This window comes from Quercus lobata, chromosome 2 (genome assembly GCF_001633185.2).
Source record: "Quercus lobata isolate SW786 chromosome 2, ValleyOak3.0 Primary Assembly, whole genome shotgun sequence".
In the NCBI taxonomy this organism is placed as follows: domain Eukaryota; kingdom Viridiplantae; phylum Streptophyta; class Magnoliopsida; order Fagales; family Fagaceae; genus Quercus; species Quercus lobata.
This window is the reverse complement of record NC_044905.1, coordinates 20519908-20534057: the sequence shown is the minus strand read 5'-3', so window position 1 is coordinate 20534057 and position 14150 is coordinate 20519908. Positions and strand designations below refer to the sequence as shown.

At 34.2% G+C, this 14150-nt stretch overlaps 1 long non-coding RNA gene across 2 annotated transcripts; it reads left to right on the top strand.

Annotated features, from left to right (window-relative positions):
• The first annotated feature begins 329 nt into the window (after nucleotides 1-329).
• On the top strand, nucleotides 330-7007 carry LOC115974901. 2 transcript variants are annotated; one of them, XR_004088031.1, is made up of 5 exons: nucleotides 330-519; nucleotides 672-984; nucleotides 2603-2719; nucleotides 2810-3049; nucleotides 6775-7007. It is a non-coding gene; the product is annotated as an uncharacterized LOC115974901 (long non-coding RNA). The 2 variants fall into 2 exon arrangements; XR_004088030.1 differs by lacking the exon at nucleotides 6775-7007 and having other exon boundaries at nucleotides 2810-3053.
• The last annotated feature ends 7143 nt before the right edge of the window (nucleotides 7008-14150 follow it).

Here is a 14150-nt window from a genome sequence, read left to right as displayed (position 1 = left end):
AATCGAAACACTCTAAAACCATAAAATGACCAAAATACCCCATGCCTGAAAAATACTAAAATACCCTCGATGGCTAAAAAAAGACCAAAAATGCTTATTATTATTATTATTATATGTACTATATATATTATTATATGTAAGATACAGTCGTGAAATGTAAGTTGCCTGAGTGGTAATTACGTGGGTGTTTGAACTTCATGTCACAGGTTCGAGCCTTCTGAACAGTGGTATATTTTATTTTTTTCTCTCCTACAAAACTACGTCGTTTTATACATCAACTTAAAACATAAAAGGGAAAAACCCTACTCTCCACATTTCACTTCAGCCGCCTCACACCCTCACCCTCATTCTTTTCTTTTCTTCTTTACACAGACGCTTGGATCCAATTGCCTCATCCTTGCCGCCGATCCAAATTAAAAAAAAAAAAATCCTGATCTGATCTGATCTGTTCTGCTCTGTTTCTCTGTTACTTGATTCTCTGTTACTATAAACTGATTCTTTTATTACTCATACAAATCGGTACGTTCATCTTCAGCTTTGTTTTAAAAAAAAGCGAAGATCGGTCGGTTTTGTTAGTTTTTTTTTTTTGCTTAGCTTGATGATTTTTGGATGTGGATCTGACTAGATCTGGTGTGTTTTCTCTTTGTTGTTGTGGTTTTTGTTGTTTTCAGATCATCAACGATCGTGAAACCGGTAGATCGAAGGAATGAACTGCCAGAACCTTGACGGCCGCAACATCACAGTCAACGAGGCTTAGTCTCGTGATAACGGAGGCGGCGGTGGTGGCGGAGGCTACAGCCGTGGTGGAGGTGGTTACGGAGGCGGCGGACATCGCGAAGGTGGAGGATTCGCTTCGGGATCTGAGGAAAACGTCGTCGTCGTCATCGGCGGTGGCCCTGGTGGTTACGTGGCCGCCATCAAAGCCGCTCAGTTGGGTCTGAAGACCACTCCAGCTTTTACTTTCATACTTGCCATCATCTCCAGGTGGGTCTCCTCTCTGTTCAAAGTACTCAAATAAAGTGTTCGTGCTTCCTAAGTGATGCCTTATTTGACTGTAACCTTACTTACCGGTGGGCTTTTATATTTTTATCATTTTGTTTTGAGGTAATTTTTTTTTTTTAAAACCTCGGTGGTTAACATGAGTTAGGGTTAGATTGATTCGTTTTGAGGGTAAAAGGAATTGATAGTTTTGTTTATACTTGTATATGATGTGAATAACAGACAAGAAAAGGATTTATTTTTTTTGTTTTTGACTTTTTGTTGGCATTCGTTTATGTCGAGTGTGAATTTTTTAATGGACATTTTTGTGCGTGTTTAATTCTTGCTAGTTTGTTGTTGTTGTTATTGTTTTGTTCTCTTATGCTTTGATTAATTCTTTTCAAACACAATGTTGAAGAAATTGATAGGAATTCCTGGATATTGTATTTTAATATTTTAGTCTGGATATCATATACGTTGTTTGGTTGTGAATATCATATATTATCATATAATTCAATGGGAGATTTTTGAAATTAGACTCCAACACATATGTCGACTTTCTATTTTTGGCTAATTAAAAAATAAGGCTAAAGTTTAGTTTAATCCCTAGTTATTTTTACTTCAATTGTCAAATTAGTAATTAAGATTTAATTTTTTTGTCAAATTAGGAGTAGTTATTAATTATTTTTTCCATTTACCAGTGGCATTTACCATTTAGAATATGCCACCTGAATTTGGGTTGGTTCATTTCTGTTATTAACCCAAAAAATGGGGATACTTTTGATTTTAGCATTAATGGACTTAGATACTTCCCCACAATTTCATATCTCATGTGGGATAGTGAATATTACCAGATTTTGCCTGGAATTTTTCACCTCCAAAAAATTTTGGAGGACCAACAAAAAATCTTATGTCCCAATAAAATTGTTCCACTTTATATTGTATCAATTATAGTATGTCATATGTCTAATTTAAAAAAAAAAAAAAAGAAAAAAGAAAAAGAAGAAGAGACATGTCACATACCGTGATTGGTGGATTATAGAACAATACACACATTGGAACAAAGATTTTTATTTGACAATGTTGATACCAAAAGTCAAAACTATCCTTTGGATTTCCAATATGAATATTTAGGATTCTAAAATATACTCTTCTAATTAAAGTTAATTATTGGTGTTTACAATTAGTGTTGAGTTAGATGGTAAGTTTAAAAGTTTTTTTTTTTTTTTTTTCCTTTACTGATAAAAATAAAAATAAGGTAGTGTAGTAATTTTCATATAACAGCGGTAACCCCACACATTAGTAAAGAAGAGAAGAAGTCATATAGGAAATTAGGAATGGTAATCTCAATAGTTTTTGATACTGCGTGAGAGTTGAAAGATAAAATTTGTGCTGTTGTAACTTGTAAGTTAATGTAAAAATATTACTGGATGTCCAAGGTTCGCTTTTTTTTTTTTCCCCTTTGTCAAAGACAAAAAATCCAAACGCCAACTCAAACGTGAATGCCGTCAGGTCCTCTCTCTCTCTCTCTCTCTCAAAACCCTAACTTTTTGCTTTTTTTCATATTCATACATACATACAGTATATTGTATATGCTAAACGAAGCGTTTCGATAACATTGTAGGATCAAAAATCATCAAAAAATATCTGTCCTTTGATTGCGAAAACCGGAGATGTCACTTTGTGTCCTTACAATGATAAGTGCAGATTTAGCCACGACGTTGAAGGGTTTAAAGCTCAGGTTTTTGAATTGAATTTGAGTTTGAATTAGTTTGTAGTTTCTTGTTTGAGTGATAAAAATTTGATTTTTGGTTTTGGTTTTGAAATGCAGAAACCGGAGGATATAGAAGGGGAGTGCCCGTTTTTGGATTCAAAGGAGCCGTGTCCTTATGGCTTAGCTTGTAGGTTTTTGGGCACGCATAAAAGTAAAGATAAAGATGGTGTTTTGGGTGGTAAGAAGAAGATGAGTGATGAGTGTAATGGGTTGAATAAGGATGTTCAGAAGCTTTTGTGGAAAAATAAAATGAAATTTCCTAAGGCTGATGCCAAGCTCAAAGCTCTTGGTCTCCTGGTAACTATGCTAAGATTTTACTTTTCTACTTAAAATGCATTTATGTATTTGTATTTTTATCTTGCATTCTACCTTCATTGTTATTTAGAAAGAGAAGCTTGTAAAGATTTTCGTATGGGTTTTATTGATTTAGAGAGTGTGTATGATAGAGACTATAGACTACGTAGAGAGATTATGGGGTGGGTTTAGATAAGATTAAGGATATGTACAACGCTAGTTGTAACTGGCATGAGAACAAATGGATCGATAATTCATATTCATCTTTTTCTCTTGCATACTACTTTCATTCTTATTTAGAAAGAGAAGGTTGTAATGATTTTTGTACGGGTTTTGTTGATTAAGAGAGTGTATGATAGAGGACTATAGACTGTGTAGACAGATTATGGGGTGGGTTTAGATAAGATTAAGGATATATATAACATAGTTGTAACTAGTGTGAGAACAAATGGATTGATAATTCTTAAGGACGTATATATTGAAGAGGGTGTGATTTATAGGATAAGAGTGGATGAAGTGGAGAAGTTCTTTGGGTGTATTGTATGATTATAGAATACTAGTTAAGTTGAAAGGGAAAATTTTACAATTTATGCTATATGGTTGCTGAATGTTCAGCTATCAAGAAGTAACATATTCATAAAATGAGTGTGGATGAAATGAGAATATTAACTTGGGTAAGTGGAAACATAAGGGTGGCTACTAATAATGAAAAGATGAGGAAGAGTCACTTGAGATGATTTAATTTTACATTTTTTTTTGGTTTAGTGCCTCTGAGATCTAATTGGTTAATTTGTTGTAGTATTGTAATTTATTTTTTATTGGTATTGGATTTTGAGGTCAGTGGAAATATTGTTGGAATGGTATTCAATTACAATTGAATTTGATCGCGTTCTAGAATTTTGGTTTTTTTATTATTTATTTTCAATGGCATATGAGGAAACAAGTTTGTTGTTGATTAGGCCTATTTGGTATAGCCTAGTTTCCAGCTTTTTGAAAATGTGGTTTTAAAACCCACAACAAAAGGAGGAAAAAAAAAAAAGGGACCTATAGCGGCGGGCAAAAACCGCCGCTAAAGGTAGACACCAATAGCGGCGGGCATGACCTCGCCGCTAAAAGTCAATGGCATGAATTCTGAACACGTATAGTGGCGGTTTTATGCCCGCCGCAATAAACACTCACCCGCCGCTAAAGGGTGCATCTATAGCGGCGCTTGTACGGACCGCCGCAATCTACCTATAGCGGCACTGCAGCACCGACGGGACGGCCCGCTGCAATAGCACCCGCCGCTATAGGTCGAGTGTACCTTTAGCGGCGGTTTTTGGGGCTTTAGCGGCGGTTCTGGACCGCCGCAATAGCCCGTTTTTCTTGTAGTGAGTGTCCATGTTCTCGTCACCTAAATGAAAAACCAAAACTTATTACTAATAACTCTTCCTAAATATATAAACTTATACATCAATCACAACCTAACTCTCAAACTCAAGAAAATCCTTAATTCTCATCACACAAGGTTCCCCAAAGCACATGATACATTCATCAAACAAATTATGTACCTAAACCATAGAGAACCAAGGCATAAAATTTATCTATGATCCAAACATACCAAAGGATGAGCATACTAATTTATAGCTCAAAACATTTACCCTAACTTTAGAATTAAATTCTCAAAGTCAGTATTAACAATTACTGTTTACTGTTCATTTTAGTAGCATATGCCTCATTTGTAAAATACAAATGGGTTGTCCATACACATCCAAACGTCATGCAATTTTACAAAATCACCCCCAGGATGTCTAGTATATACCATATTCATTTTGGAGTCAAAGCATAAAATCATGATTTATTAAAAATCATACAAAATAAAATGCTCAAATTTGTCCTGACAAAATTTCATGCAACTTAGAAATTAAACCATTATTTTTATATTGATCCAAATGCTGTGAGACCACTTCCAATATAACTATGTGTGTCTTAGAATTCATAAAAATTACTCGTAGCATCCTAATTCACAGAATATGATTTAATACAGATTTTTCTTGTTGTAAACATCAAAACTGTCACAGTGATAACTTTAACCTGTTTTCTTACAAAATCATCAACATATAGCAATTGGCCTTCACTTCATGTTGGTATTTTTTATAACTATACTATACATGTTAGAATACATGAATAGGCATCTAAAAGACCATGATATCTTCAATCTTTCAAATAGCTAACACAAAACCACAAATTCAACTTCTAACAATTAAATTAAAGAACAAAGAAGGAAAACAAAACAAAACAATTACACCATCAAAAATATGCAAAACCAAATATAGTTTTATCTACTTACTCAAAAATTTTGAAACTGAAACTTTAGTGTTAGGCTCTTAATTTCTTCTTAGAGAGAGATATCTATGATTTTCGGTGAAAGAAAATAAGGGTTGTTGTGAGATGGTGTTGCCGTATAAGAACAAGGGAAGAAAAAAGAAATAAGAACAAAGAAAAAGGAATAGAGAAATAAGAATATGAGGTGAACTTTCTAGTGTAGCCAAGAAAAGATTAGGGAGAAAGATTTTTGTGGGGGCACGTGTCTTACTAAGGAAAGAAAATGTTATGACCCACCTTTTCAACTTTCAGCATTTATAACTTTCACCCTCCCATAGTTCTATATTCTAGAAAGGCCCAAATAATAAAACAACTATGCACAAATATCCTTACCTTAATAAAACTCCTTTCTACAACATTAAAAGAGCATATATCTTCTATAATATCACAATATCAAAGTTTTATGCACTTAAAGTAATTAAGATGATAACAAGCATATAAACCTATAAAATTAATTATGCAATTAGGTTGGGGTGTTACAACAATGATCAGCTTCACTTCATTTGGGACCAAATTGACCTTTTTTATCCAACTTGGGCATGCTCAAAGAATGCTCAGCAATATACTACTTTTCAAGATGAATTTCGTCTCTATGAATTCTTGATGTCACAAACAATGACTATGAGCCCATCCGAGGTCAACTTCTTAATTACAGTCCTTCTCCCTTTTTCGATACTGTTGTAAATGAGTTGGTTGGAGAAGAAGCTCATCTTGCAACCCTTCATGCCCAAAATAAGCTTAATGTTCTGGCTATTGCTCCCTTGCTCCCCCTTACAAAGAAATCTCTGCAATTAGGGTTTGAGGCCTCTGGCTCTGGCAATCATTGCAAGTAATACAACAAAAAATTCTACAACTATTACAAGCGTCCTAACCACACTATTGAGACTTGTTACTATCGCAACAAATCTACTGCTGTCGTTGCTAATACTGAGTCTACTCCGCCAATATCTTTAGTCTCAATTGAGTCCTAGTCTCCTGGATCCACTATCAACCTCTCCTCCACTAAACTACAGAACATCATAGTTCAGGCTATTTGCATGGCTGGTAATGTATCTCTTTCCACTGCTATCTTAGTTTTACCCAGTAAGTCTCACTCTTGGCTTTTTGATTCTGCCTGTTTCAATCACATGATACCTCACTTGTTCTTATTCTCCAAACTTGAACCTACACCACATCCTCTTAATATTCATATAACTAATGATTTCACCATGCATGGCAATAGTCTAGGTTTTATTTCGACCTCTAACCTCTCAGTTCCAAGGGTCTTCCATGTACCTGACCTATCCTATAATTTATGCTCTATGGGATAACTAGCTGAACTAGGTTATCGCCTTATTTTTTACTATTTTAGGTGTACTGTGCAGGATCTAAGGATGGGGTAGGAGCTCGGGACCAATCCTAGAGTTGGGCGTATGTTTCCCATGAACAAGCTTCATCTTCCACCAGTTGCTCCTATTTCTGTTATTGTTGCAGCTGCTGCGATTTCTTTTTTACCTTCTCTCGTACTTTGGCATTCTCATCTTGGTCATGCACCCTCTTCTCGGGTACAATAGTTAGTTTCCAGAGGTCTATTAGGTTCTGTGTTTAAAGACAATTTTGATTGTACTTCATGTCAATTAGGAAAACAGACAACTTTGCCTTTCAATAATAGTGAATTTATCTCTAATAGTAATTTTAAGTTAATTCATTTTGATATTTGGGGGCCTTCTCCTATTACTAATATTGGTGAATCTCGATATTTTGTTGTCTTTATTGATGATTATTCTCGTTATAGTTGGATTTTTCCTATGAAACCTCATTTTGATTTATTACCAATCTATGGTAACTTTGCAAAAATGGCTAAAACACAATTTTCCAAACGTATTAAAATTTTTCGATCTGATAATGCTCTTGAATATACTCACTATACTTTTCAAAATTTGTTGCATTCCTATGGCACTATACATCACCTAACTTGTCCAGGTACTTCTCAGCAAAATGGTCAAGCCGAATGAAAATTTCGTCATATTCTTGACATTGTTCGTGCTTTTCTTCTCTTTGCCAAAGTTTCTACCTCATTTGGGGTGAAGCTGTTCTTCATACTGTTCATACTATTAATCGCATTCCAAGCAAACTCCATATGAGTGCCTTTTTAGGTCACCCCCTAACTATCATCACCTACGCTTTTTTTATTTTGCTTATTTCGTTCTTCTTCAGCCTTATGAGCACAAAAAACTTGAGCCTTGATCCAAACTTTGTTGTTTCCTTGGCTATGGCGAAACTCAAAAGGGGTATCGGTGTTATAATCTTGTCTCTCATCGTCTTCATGTTTTTTGAAATGTTGTCTTTTGGGAACACTGCTCCTTTATTGAACTCTCTCACTTCCAATCTTCCCTGACTACCTCCTCTGTTTTAGAAATCTTTCCAGATAAGTCACATATTCCTTCTATAAATACTCTTGATCCTCCTTTCAACTTCTCTATCCAACCATCAAATTTTTTTTATGCTTCTCTTGGATCACCCTCAAATGAACAGGTGGAAGATGAACAGGCTGATGACGAGCTACCCCATTTTGAGCTTGGGTTTCCAGCTCCTACTCCACCTGAAGATCTTCTACAAGACACTCCACCTCGTTACTCAACTCGGGTAAGATCTATTCCTACACATTTACTTGACAATCATTGTTACACTACCCTTACTACACTACACAAGCCTCACACCTACTGTGAGGCCTCCACTGACTCTTTATGACAGATTGTAATGAAAGAGAAATTTGATACATTATCCAAAAATCATATTTGGGATTTGATTACTCTCCCTCCTAGACAGTCTTTAGTTGGTTATAAGTGGATTTACAAGATCAAGACTTGCTCTGATGGGTCCATTAAGCACTATAAGGCTCGTCTTATTACAAAGGGTTATACACAGGAGTATAGGATTAATTATAAAGAGAGCTTTGCTCCGGTTGCTTGTATCTCATCTATTCATGCCCTTTTAGCTGTTACGGTTGCCAGTAAATAAGATCTCTTTCAGATGGATGTCAAAAATGCATTCTTTAATGGGGATTTAAGTGAAGAAATTTATATGCAACCTTCTCCTGGTCTCTCTAAATGAAGAGATCCTTAATGGGATCTCTTCCTTCTATAAATACTCTTGATCCTCCTTTCAACTTCTCTATCCAACCATCAGATATTTTTTATGCTTCTCTTTGATCACCCTCAAATGAACAGGTGGAAGATGAATAGGTTGATGACGAGCTACCCCATTTTGAGCTTGGGTTTCCAACTCCTACTCCACCTGAAGATCTTCCACAAGACATTCCACCTCATTACTCAACTCGGGTAAGATCCATTTCTGCACATTTACTTGACAATCATTGTTACACTACCCTTACTACACTACACAAACCTCACACCTACTGCGAGGCCTCCATTGACCATTTATGGCAGATTGTAATGAAAGAGGAATTTGATACATTATCCAAAAATCATATTTGGGATTTGATTACTCTCCCTCCTAGACAGTTTTTGGTTGGTTATAAGTGGATATACAAGATTAAGACTTACTTTGATGGGTCCATTAAGCACTATAAGGGTCATCTTATTACAAAGGGTTATACACAGGAGTGTGGGATTAATTATGAAGAGAGTTTTGCTCCAGTTGCTTGTATCTTATCTATTCATGCCCTCTTAGCTGTTATGGTTGCCAGTAAATGGGATCTCTTTCAGATAGATGTCAAAAATGCATTCCTTAATGGGGATTTAAGTGAAGAAGTTTATATGCAACCTTCTCCTGGTCTCTCTATTGAATCAAACAAGGTTTACAGCCTTCGACGTGCACTTTATGGCCTTAAACAAGCTCTAAGAGCTTGGTTTGCCAAGTTCAGCTCCACCATCTTTCGTTTGGGTTACATTGCCAGTCCTTATGATTTTGCCTTATTTCTGCGTCATATCGACAAATGCACCATTTTGCTTCTCCTCTATGTGGATGATATGATCATAACTAGTGATGACCTCAATGGCATTCAAGAACTTAAGGATTTTCTCAGTTAGCAGTTTGAGATGAAAGATCTTGGACATCTTAGCTACTTCTTGGATCTTGAAATCACTCATTCCATAGATGGTCTTTATATTACTTAAGCCAAGTATGCTTCTGAACTTTTGTTTCAAGCTAGACTCACTAATAGTAAGATTGTTAACACTCTAGTTGAACTTAATGCGTATCTAACTCCCTTTAAGGGGAAACCATTGTCTAATCCCTCTCTTTATAGACAATTGGTTGGCCGTCTAGTTTATCTCACTGTCACTCATCTAGACATTTCCTATGTTATTCACTAGGTGAGCTAGTATTTGTCTGTTCCACGATCGACTTACTATGTTGCTATTCTGCGCATTCTTTGATACCTAAAAGACACTCTTTTTCATGGTTTTTTCTACTCTGCTCAGTCTCCTCTTATTCTTTGTACATTCTCTAATGCTAATTGGGCAAGAAATCTCATTGATCGTAAGTCCACCACTGGTTATTACTTTCTTCTAGGTTCTTCTTTAATTTCTTGGTGAAGCAAGAAACAAACCCTTATGACCCACTCCAGTACTGAAGCAGAATATCGTGCCTTTGCTGATATCACATCTGAGCTCCTTTGGCTACGATGGCTTCTTAAGGACTTAGATGTGTCCACATCCTCTGCTACTCCTCTTTATTATGACAATTAGAGTGCCATTCATATTGCTAACAATGATGTCTTCCACGAACAGACTAAACACATCGAGATCAATTGTCATTTTATATGTTATCATTTTGTCCATGGTGCTCTCAAGCTATTCTTGGTGTCCTCTAAAGATCAACTTGCGAATATCTTCACCAAGTCACATCTTAAGAGACACCTTCGTGCTCTGGTTGACAATCTCAAGTTAGTCTCACACCCACCTTAAGTTTGAAAGGAACTGTTAACATGTAATAGGTTGTGGGCTTTAGACTTACCTTGTTTACTTGTAGGACACACATGCTTGTACTACACACTCTGCCTCCTATATAAAGGCACTCATATATATTTTATTACTTGAAAAATACAATACTATTCATTCAGTATTTCTAACAATTATCATTTCACCTTGGGTTAGGTGATGCATGGTGAAGAAACATTGAAATTTGATTTTGGTGTTGAGAAAGTGATAGATTTTTTTGGTGTATAGAATGAGAGATTGAGATGATGATATTATGAATTTACTATGAGGGATATTGACTTACAAAAATTGAATCCTAAAACTATTAAAGGGAATTGGTCGTCAATGATGATTTGACACACTCATGTGTGTGTACATATTTCATTTAAATAACTTGAACTTAAAATTAGGCTAGATTTCTATTGACTAAAAATTTTAAGGGAAGAGAGCACACAACACACTTATACCTTTCTTCTTCTTCTTCTTTTTTTTTTTTTTTTTGAAACAATTTTTCATCTATACAATTTGGAGCCTTTTATTATTGGCGAGCCTTAGGCATATGCCAAAGTGGTGTAGGCCTTGAACCTCCCCTAGCCATGAAAAATTATTAACTAGTCCTGAACTACAAGGACAGCAAGCTAGCCTTGTAGTCCCAACCAATGGATTACATTAGCTCACCTACCAATAACGATTATAGATCCTAACGTCTATTAACCAGTGAAACGATGAAAGCTTATTCAAATTTTAGGACGTCTCTCTCTCTCTCTCTCTCTCTCTCTCTCTCTCTCAAAACATTCTCCAAATTTCAAAACGTCTATTTCTTCCACCATACCTTTATGTGGGTCACCTGTGAATACAGTAGTCACCAAGTCCCACACCACACCACCACAACAATGCTTCCCGTTGTGGCCGATTTATTGTTTTATTGTACTTTAATGTTATTTTTGAAATGTACAAAAGATGTTTGTGAAAATATGAAAGAATTTCTTTGAAGTGATGTTAGGATTGCTAATTATAAAAACTAGTGTGTAGCCCCGTGCATATGCACAGGTACAATTAAAAACAATCACAATTATACGGTTCAAATTATACATTTTTTTGAGAAGACGTTCAAATTATACATGGTATTAGTTTATACTTTTTTTAAACCATACATTTCTAAAATATGTAATAGTTTCTCATATATATATATATATATATATACATAATTTAGAATTTAATTGGTTTTAGATTCTTCTATTTTTACACCTAATAATTCACTTGCCACAAAAATTAAAAACTTAGATGGACACGTGGTGGAAAATTAGACTCCAATTGAAATCCAATTTGGAATCTAATTAGATTTAGACTCTTTGATTTCTACACTCAATAATTCACTTGACACAAAATTAAAAATTATATAAGACACGTGGCACAAAACTGAGAATCCAATTAAAATATAATTGAATTTTCTTTGAGCTTTGGCTATTAATATATAATAGTATATAACCCGTGCTTACGCACAAGAATGATCAATTGTAATGATGCTATTGATCTTAAGCTTCGGTTATTAAACAATTTTCATGAAATTGTTTTTTCGACTACAATCTATTTTATTGGGCTACAATTAAAAACTAATTTGGGTTTGATTTGAATTCTAATTGTACTTCTACATTTTATATATATATATATATATATATATGATTATATTTTTGTTCACTTTTAACAAAATAACAAAATGCTAAATTGAACACACTAAAAACTATTGAAAATGAGATTTAAAGAAATTTTAGGTTTATTTTTCTTATTTTGTTGAATATTTAAAAGGGATGCTTCGCATCAAATTAAGCTACCATCAAACTTCAAAAATAGCTAGAGATGACAACAAATCTAGATGCCAATGAGAAACTAAAATAAAATTGTACAATAGACGGATAGAAACACAACTTGATGGTCTTGTGTAGTGCATTGTTGTACCTTTTGTTGGTCCAAAAGAGGAAAACAAAAAGAACATGAGTAAGAAACAGAAAAATTGAAGAGCCATTATGGCACAGTAAAATAAAATTTACTGGGTTTAACATCTTTACCTTTAAGAAACAGAAAAATTGAAGAGCCATAGGTGACATAAAAGAATACATTATTTTCCAATATGGCCTCTTTACCTTGTTGCTTATACTTGAATGTCCCAATTCAGCACAGTTAACACCAAATAACAGAGTGCAATGATACAAAAAATAACAAAGCACAATGATACAAAAAATAATAATTCTTCTAACAAAGTTGGGATACCTGCCCAAATATAAGATCAATCCACTCATTTAAATACAAATTCCAAGGGATTTCAATAAAGTAAAAACTATACCTCGTTTTACTCCTTCTTTTCAGACTTGGACTGCTCCAAAGGATTTGTCTTTCCACCTACAAACCTAGAAAATAAAAATTATAAGCTGTGCTTAAATTAATCACAATATCAAATTTGAAGTATTTCCTTAAATTCCATGATTTCTAAACTATTAAATAGTGAAAATAATTTTGAAGCAACTCCTTGAATTCCATGATTTCGTCATTGTTAAATAGTGAAATGGTGTTTTGAACATGATTTCTTCATTGGACTCTTTGGTTTTCACAATGTTGTTAAATGTTTGCAACAAAATTAAGAACTTTAGTACGACATGTGGCACAAAATTAGGCCTCCAATTTTGAATTTACTTGCTAGAAGCATCAAATATTGAGTGACAAATATAAAATGCAAACAACAATGTCCAAGCTGAATTTCAAACATTTTTGAAATGACTAAGAAAATGAAACTTACATCTAGAATTGACATTAAAAGTAGAAACTTCAATTTATGTAGTTGGTTCAACAAATAAGTCTATTAATCAATGGACAATTTAAATAGATGTTGATTTTAGATATTAATAAAACACATACATACAAAACAAAACCCTACTGCTAGAAATAAGACATCATATTTTTGAAGTGTGTGAGCATCAAATTAATTCTTCCTTCAAAAAGTTGTTGAAAACTTTATGATTATATACAAAGCTCGAATAAAATGCTAAATTTAATCGTCCCTATTAGCGTACCAAAAATAAATCATATCATCTGGCATTAATAATAAGAAAATAAGGAGTGAAAAATGCATCACTATAATTGCCAAGAGAGTTCCCCAATTGTATGACAATTCTCTAGTTGCCCTCCTTAATCGTTAGTCCTTATCCCTTACTTCCTTTCTAATAACAGTTGAATCAAAATGGAAGCCAACAAAAGTCATGTTATAAGAGTAAAATCATGTTGCAAAGGTACATGCACAAAATCTTAAAAATATATTTCACTTTAACAAAAACAAAAATAAATCTCAAATTTATCAATCAATCTCACAAATCCCAATTGCATGGAAAATAGCATTGTCAAAGTAACCACAATCTCGCAATACATTTCTTTTGTAATTTATCTAGAAAATCTCTTATAGCTCTTGGCAAGAATTGCACTCCCAAAGGATTACACAAACATCTGAAACATGCTAATAGTCATGATGGACTAATACAAAAATAAATATAAAGTGCAAAGTTCTTATGTTATATACAAGCTTCTTTTTTCTTTTCTTTTTTCTTTTTTTTGTGGAGAAGATTATGTTATATGCAAGCTGATATAGAAGTTTCACTTATCAAGTCTAATTAAAATTGGCCAAGATCAATAACTTCTAGCTAAACAAACACGTTACATTAGTCAATTAAAGTACTGCTGGTAGAATGCATTATAGAGACTTTAATCCGCTCCCTAAACTGTACCTATTTTCTAAAGTTTAAGTTCTGTAGTTTACTTATTTGCTTGCCTTT